Here is a 6,803-nt window from a genome sequence, read left to right on the forward strand (position 1 = left end):
AAAACACTTGTGCTGATGCCAGTTGTTCTAATTTTCTATGTTCTTCTTTAGATGTGTTTCTTGGAGAAAGATGATATCACCTCTATCCCTCTTCAATTTTAACAATATTTGTCATTTTTTAATGGGGCTATTAAGGCCATTTACGTTAAACAAAGTAATTTTTATTTCAACAGCCATTTAAGTATATAAGTATTTAGAAATCTTCATAACGAGTGTCATTCTCTTTGTTTCTTGTAGTACCCATAATACACTGGTCCCCTCTCATTTTCCCATTATACTGTATTTATTGTTCCATTGCCTGTTTAAATTATTATTATTTTTGATTACACTGTCTTTATGAATGGTTTTGTTCATACTGGACTTCAAGACATACCCAGGCCCAAATCAAAGGCTATTCAAAATTATAAATTAAAATGGCCTCCAATTGTGCTACCACTTCCTTGGGTAGCATGGGTCATAGGACTCATAAATTGGGACCCTTCCCGTGAAAAGAGCTCACTTACAGCACAAAAATATATTCTATAGATCCTTTAATTTGATAAATTGCAAATGCGTAAGGTAAATGCACATATACATAATTATAAATAACAAAAGAGGAGAATATTATAGCGGTAACCAATTGGGTAGACGAGCTGTAAATATTAATAACACAATAAGACTGGGAGGACATATCTAGAAACATGTCCAAGACAACCAACTCTCTACTCCTGGGAATACTCATGAAAAATATTGACTGAATTTTCCAAAACTCCAATAACACAATGAAATTACAACCATGACATCACACCAAGTTGCTTGCGTAACTTTGGAAGAATAGGGCTAACCAGACGAGAGGTTGACCGATTATAATTTTTCAACGCCGATACAGATTATTGGAGTACCAACAAAAGTCGATACCAATTAATCGGCCGATTTTTTTTATTTATTAGTAATAATGACAATTACAACAATACTGAATGAACACTTATTTTAACTTAATATAATACATCAATAAAATCAATTTAGCCTCAAATAAATAATGAAACATGTCCAATTTGGTTTAAATAATGCGAAAACAAAGTGTTGGAGAAGAAAGTAAAAGTGCAATATGTGCCATGAAAGAAAGCTAACGTTTCAGTTCCTTGCTCAGAACATGATAACATATGAAAGCTGGTGGTTCCTTTTAACATGACTCTTCAATATTCCCAGGTAAGAAGTTTTAGGTTGTAGTTATTATAGGAATTATAGGACTATTTATCTCTATACCACTTGTATTTCATTAACCTTTGACTATTGGATGTTCTTATAGGCACTTTAGTTTTGCCAGTGTAACGGTATAGCTTCCGTCCCTCTCCTCGCTCGGCTCGAACCAGGAACACATCGACAACAGCCAGCCTCGATGCAGCGTTACCCATGCAGAGCAAGGGGAACAACCACTCCAAGTCTCAGAGCGAGTGACGTTTGAAACGCTATTAGCGCACACCCCGCTAACTAGCTAGCTATTTCACATCGGTTACACAAGCCTAATCTCGAAAGTTGATAGGCTTGAAGTCATAAACAGCGCAATGCTTGACGCACAACGAAGAGCTACTGACAAAACGCACAAAAGTGCTGTTTGAATGAATGCTTACGAGCCTGCTGCTGCCTACCAGCCACTCAGTCAGACTGCTCTATCAAATCATAGACTTAGTTATAACATAATAACACAATAATAACACACAGAAATACGAGCCTTTAGGTCATTAATATGGTCAAATTGGGAAACTATCATCTCGAAAACAAGACGTTTATTCTTTCAGTGAAATTTGGAACCGTTCCGTATTTTCTCTAAAGGGTGGCATCCATTAGTCTAAATATTCCTGTTACATTGCACAACCTTCAATGTTATGTCATAATTACGTACAATTCTGGCAAATTAGGCGGCCCAAACTGTTGCATATACACTGACTCTGCGTACAATGAACGCAAGAGAAGTGACACAATTTCACCTGGTTAATATTGGCTGATACGGCAACTGCTCCGCCCACAACCGTAAGACTCTCCAGAGGGTAGTGAGGTCTGCACAACGCATCACCGGGGGCAATCTACCTGCCTTCCAGGACACCTACACCACCCGATGTCACAGGAAGGCCATAAAGATCATCAAGGACAACAACCACCCGAGCCACTGCCTGTTCACCCTGCTATCATCCAGAAGGCGAGGTCAGTACAGGTGCATCAAAGCAGGGGCCGAGAGACTGAAAAACAGCTTCTATCTCAAGGCCATCAGACTGTTAAACAGCCAATACTAACATTGAGTGGCTGCTGCCAACACACGGACTCAACTCCAGCCACTTTAATAATGGGAATTGATGGAAATTGATGGAAAATATATTTTATTTTACCTTTATTTAACTAGGCAAGTCAGTTAAGAACAAATTCTTATTTTAAATGATGGCTTAGGAACAGTGGGTTAACTGCCTGTTCAGGGGCAGAACGACAGATTTTCACCTTGTCAGCTCGGGGGTTTGAACTTGCAACCTTCCGGTTACTAGTCCAACAATATCACCAGCCACTTTAAACAATGCTACTTAATATAATGTTTACATACATATACATATGAAATGAGTAATGTAGGGTATATTCTGTACTCTATATCATCTACTGCATCTTTATGTAATACATGTATCACTAGCTACTTTAAACTATGCCACTTTGTTTACATACCCTACATTACTCATCTCATATGTATATACTGTACTCGATACCATCTACTGCATCTTGCCTATGCCGTTCTGTACCATCACTCATTCATATATCTTATGTACATATTCTTTATCCCTTTACACTGTGTATAATGTATTAGTTTTGGAATTGTTGGGTTAGATTACTCGTTAGTTATTACTGCATTGTCAGAACTAGAAGCACAAGCATTTCGCTACACTCGCATTAACATCTGCTAACCATGTGTATGTGACAAATAAATTTGATTTGATTTTGATAACCTGGATTTCTTTTAGCTAAATATGCAGGTTTAAAAATATATACTTCTGTGTATTGATTTTAAGAAAGGCATTGATGTTCATGGTTAGGTACACATTGGAGCAACGATACGCAACGCATTGATTATATGCAATGCCGGACACGCTAGATAAACTAGTAATATCATCAACCATGTGTAGTTAACTAATGGTTGATTGATTGTTTTTTAAAAGATAAGTTTAATGCTAGCTAGCAACTTTCCTTGGCTTACTGAATTTGCATAACAGGCAGGCTCCTCATTGAGTGCAATGAGAGGCAGGTGGTTAGAGCGTTGGACTAGTTAACTGTAAGGTTGCAAGATTAAATCACCCGAGCTGACAAGGTGAAAATCTTGTTGTTCTGCCCCTGACCGAGGCAGTTAACCCACCGTTCCTAGGCCGTCATTGAAAATAAGAATGTGTTGTTAACTGACTTGCCTAGTTAAATAAAGATTAAATAAAGGTGTTAAAAAAAATAATATTTTTTTAAAAATCGGCCAAATCGGTGTCCAAAAATACAGATTTCCGATTGTTATGAAAACTTGATATCGGCCCTAATTAAATCGACAATTCCGATTAATCGGTTGACCTCTAAACCAGACCCACATACTATATTCCTGCCAGGTCATGAATAATTTCTGTCTGCAAACATCAAAGCAGTGGCCCGCTCCTGCAAATTCATGCTCTACAACATCGGTAGAGTACGACCCTGTCACACACAGGAAGAGGCGCAGGTCCTAATCCAGGCACTTGTCATCTCCCGTCTGGACTACTGCAAGTCGGTGTTGGTTGGACTCCATGCATGTGCCATCAAACCCCTGCAATTTATCCAGAATGGCACAGCCTGCCTGGTGTTAAACCTTCCCAAGTTCTCCCATTGTACCCCGTTCCTCTGCACGCTCCACTGGCTTCCAGTCGAAGCTCGCATCCACTACAAGATCACTTAACTGAGGAAAAATATACTTACTATAACAGATGTGGTTGTCCCGCCTATCTATCTTAAGATGAATGTACCAACTGTATAAGAGCGTCTACTAAATGACTAAAATGTAAATAAATGATAATCCTATGGGGGTGGGGGTGAAGGTGGTCCAGTACATCACTGGTGCTTCCACTCATCCAGGATATCAACTGGAAACAGTGTCTGAGGTGGGCACGCAGCATCAAGGGCCCCACATACGTTGTTCTCTCCCTTACCGTCGGTAGACGATATCGGAGCATGAGGTCTGATACCAACAGGCTCAGACACAGTTTCTATCTATAAGCATCAGACTGCTGTGATTCTCCACACCTTATCACAACTGCTGACACGAGACTCTTACTATATTTCTCAATTTATACACTTGCCCCTATCCCCAATACACATGTAAACATTGTACCTTCCTGTATTATACTTATGCTAAAAATGTTATTCTATTCTACTGCCATTTACTTTATGTTCGTATTCTTGTTGCATAGTCGAGAAGGAACTTGCAAGTGAGCATTTCGTTGGACGATTTATACCATGCCTGTCTCGCACATAAGACAAAGCTTAAAACTGTATCAGCATAAGCACAGCAACTGTGAACAAATGGTCTCCTCTTTGCCAGCATGTGTCTGGCAAGTAACTACTTGAATGCAAGGCTGATTTGGCCAAGGATTTCTCTCGGTCTCCACGTCCAATAAAAGAAACAAGCATACTTGAATAGTGGATCGCTAGCTAAGTGGGTTCCCGACCAGCAGATGGAAGCAGGAGACGTCAGAGCTCTGGCGATCTCCCGAGTAGTGCAGTGGTCTAAGGCACTGCATCTCAGTGCTAAAGGCGTCACTACAGACCCTGGTTCGATTCCATGTTGTATCACAACTGGCCATGATTGGGAGTACCATAGGGCGACGCACAATTGGCCCAGCGTTGTCCCGGGTTAGCCCGTCCATTGTAAATAAGAATTTGTTCTTAACTGACTTGCCAAGTCAAATAAAGGTTAAATTAAATAAACTTGAAAAAACAAAAATAAACACTGTCACAAAGTGTACATAGCCAGTTGAGAAGTTAATGTCTGCTTGGTGAGTGGCGCAACGGAAAGATTTGTACAGCTGAATGCATTCAACTGAAATGTGCCTTCCGCATGAATCAAGAAGCAAAACACTGTCCAGTGAAAGCCAGTGGTAAGAGTACAACAAAAGGTATTGCTTAACCGGTGTGTCAGCTCTGGCTAAAATACAGGCAGACACAGTCGCAGATATTTAAATTAAATGGGTTATACAGGTCACTGAGGCCAACACTCTACCATGTGAGCTGCTAAAATAACTAACGTTAGCCATGTTCTCTATCATCCAATGCCATCTTGGATGATTTAATTTACCAGCTAGTCAGCTAACTACTAACGTAAACTAGCTAGCTTCCAACTATCTAGTAAATCCGACGAGTTGTGGTCTTGTATTTTATGTCCAGCTAGCTAACCAAATACCTCGCAGCTAGCTAACCAAATACCTCGCAGCTAGCTGTCAAGTAAGTTGACATTTAATTTAGTAAACATTATGAAATGCCCTGCGGTCGCTGACGTTAACAGCTAACGTTAACAATTTAAACTTTGTGGCCCATGTGTGATGTAACACGACCCTTCAACTTATTCTCGTAGTTTGTACTAGTGCCCCTCAAACTTCAACTAACTTCTATGTGTAGCTGGTTAACTAGCTACTTGTTATTTCTACTAGTTTGATAACTAAGTTAAGTAGTTGGCGTTAGCTGGCTAGTTTGCAATTCAGATAACGTTAACAAGATGGTCATGATCAGGCGCTAGTCAGCTAACTTAACTACTTTTGGTTGATATAGGCTAGTCAGCTGTTAGCTAGCAGGCTAGTAACAACGTAATTGTATTTAGCTAACAAGAAACAAAACAAGTATGCTCATAGCTAGCTAGTTAATTATTCAACTTCATTGGCTAACGAGACTGGCCTGGCCTACAATACAGACGCTATATTAGCTAGGTAGCTGTTACCGTGGCTAACTAGCAGCTAACGATACTTTTGCTTGCCAACGGCTGCAGACTTGCTAAATTGGTTAGCTAGCTACGTGTCTGTTGACTTACCCGAAGCTAAATCAATAGCTAGAAAACTGGCGTGGTTTTTTAAATTTTTTGTTGTCCCACTTATTTCCGTGTATTGATTAGACTCCAAAGCTATAAGACCTGAATATAGCCGAATAGATTGCACTGCTAACTCGTTACACATTTACGAACGTCTCGGCCACATGTCTCGATGTCTGTCTGAGACGTGTGAAGTTTAAACAGCACCGCACAGTGTCGCTGCAATACACATTACACTAGGGGAAAAAAATCCTTCAACTGTTTCCGGTCCCAGATATAACCGGAACACTGTTTAGTTGCCAATGATATTAAAATATTTTCAAGAAACCATTGATATTTTATTTTCTTTTCAATTCAACGGAATTTATATGCAATAAAATGACTAGAAACAATTATACCAGTAACTGGCATGGGGGCTAAAAGGTTGTCATTTCATAAACAGTAGCAAGAGACTGACAACTTTAGTGACAGGCCATCAGAAGTAAAAGGTAAGCTACACTCAGAGCCATATACCCAATTGGGGTAGTTTGGGATAGAAAATCATTCTGATCCACTTTCCACTGGGAGAGATGATCTAGGAAAGAAGCTTTCGAAAACAGCTCAACTTTGTTGTAATTTGATCAATAGAATATACACATTTAGGGAAAAACATTTTCCATTAAAATGTGTATTTAAAAAGTGGATGATCACAGCCATGTAACATTGTGGAACAGAGGCACCCATTGCCTCCTCACACCACAAATCATGAGCCTCAAAAAGA

General features: G+C 39.6%; 1 protein-coding gene across 1 annotated transcript in view; it reads right to left on the minus strand.

The window, feature by feature from the left end:
* LOC110499960 (uncharacterized) overlaps nt 1-6,293 on the minus strand; it is a 29,592-nt gene extending 23,299 nt beyond the window's left edge. The window contains exon 1 of the mRNA XM_021577020.3: nt 6,047-6,293. The gene's annotated coding sequence lies outside the window, so the exon portion shown is untranslated. The remainder of the gene's footprint in view (nt 1-6,046) is intronic.
* Nucleotides 6,294-6,803: the final 510 nt, after the last annotated feature.

Source organism: Oncorhynchus mykiss, chromosome 21 (genome assembly GCF_057628025.1).
Source record: "Oncorhynchus mykiss isolate SJ-2025 chromosome 21, ASM5762802v1, whole genome shotgun sequence".
Classification (NCBI taxonomy): domain Eukaryota; kingdom Metazoa; phylum Chordata; class Actinopteri; order Salmoniformes; family Salmonidae; genus Oncorhynchus; species Oncorhynchus mykiss.